The sequence below is a fragment of the Priapulus caudatus genome, unplaced genomic scaffold (assembly GCF_000485595.1).
Source record: "Priapulus caudatus unplaced genomic scaffold, Priapulus_caudatus-5.0.1 Scaffold271, whole genome shotgun sequence".
Classification (NCBI taxonomy): Eukaryota; Metazoa; Priapulida; class Priapulimorpha; order Priapulimorphida; family Priapulidae; genus Priapulus; species Priapulus caudatus.
The window spans coordinates 73743-74888 of record NW_014577332.1 but is presented as its reverse complement, the minus strand read 5'-3'; the positions used below and the strand labels follow the sequence as shown (position 1 = coordinate 74888).

Sequence of the window (1146 nt, the reverse complement as noted above, 5' to 3'; positions counted from 1 at the left end):
CCACGCGCGCCCCAGGGGAGCGAGACGTGAGCCCACGCGCGCCCCAGGGGAGCAAGACGCGAGCCCACGCGCGCCCCAGGGGAGCGAGACGTGAGCCCACGCGCGCCCCAGGGGAGCAAGACGCGAGCCCACGCGCGCCCCAGGGGAGCGAGACGTGAGCCCACGCGCGCCCCAGGGGAGCAAGACGCGAGCCCACGCGCGCCCCAGGGGAGCGAGACGTGAGCCCACGCGCGCCCCAGGGGAGCAAGACGCGAGCCCACGCGCGCCCCAGGGGAGCGAGACGTGAGCCCACGCGCGCCCCAGGGGAGCGAGATGCGTGCAGACGCGCGCCCCAGAGGAGTGAGATGCGTGCCCCAGGGAGCGAGACATGAGACCACACGCGTGCGTGACCCACCTGGTCCTTCTCCTTGAGCTGCTGCGGTCCGAACGAGACGAGGCCCATGTAGCAGAGCCGCGTGATGATCGCGTGGACGGAGAAGATGAACTTGCGAGCGTAGAGCAGCTGCGTGCGGATGTCTGCGGGCAGGCATCGCACGAGCGTGTGCTGCCTCACACTGTCAGACAGCCACTCATCCAGCCCGCGGATCTACAACGCAGCCGCCAGCATAGTAAACATCGACCATCACAATATCACAATATCACAATAACAATCACACGATTCAGAGCTATTGATGATAATCAATATATAAGACAATGATATAAGATATATAATATACACATATATATACACGATCGAAATGGATTCAGGGCTATTGATGATAATCAATATATAAGACAATGATATAAGATATATAATATACACATATATATACACGATCGAAATGGATTCAGGGCTATTGATGATAATCAATATATAAGACAATGATATAAGATATATAATATACACATATATATACACGATCGAAATGGATTCAGGGCTATTGATGATAATCAATATATAAGACAATGATATAAGATATATAATATACACATATATATACACGATCGAAATGGATTCAGGGCTATTGATGATAATCAATATATAAGACAATGATATAAGATATATAATATACACATATATACACGATCGAAATGGATTCAGGGCTATTGATGATAATCAATATATAAGATAATAATATAAGATATATAAGATATATATATTGGCTA

At 49.6% G+C, this 1146-nt stretch overlaps 1 protein-coding gene across 1 annotated transcript in view; it reads right to left on the bottom strand.

Moving 5' to 3' along the window:
- Nucleotides 1-1146, bottom strand: part of LOC106808373 (general transcription factor 3C polypeptide 1-like) — a 20081-nt gene that overhangs the window by 12632 nt on the left and 6303 nt on the right. The gene's annotated exons all lie outside the window — the stretch shown is intronic.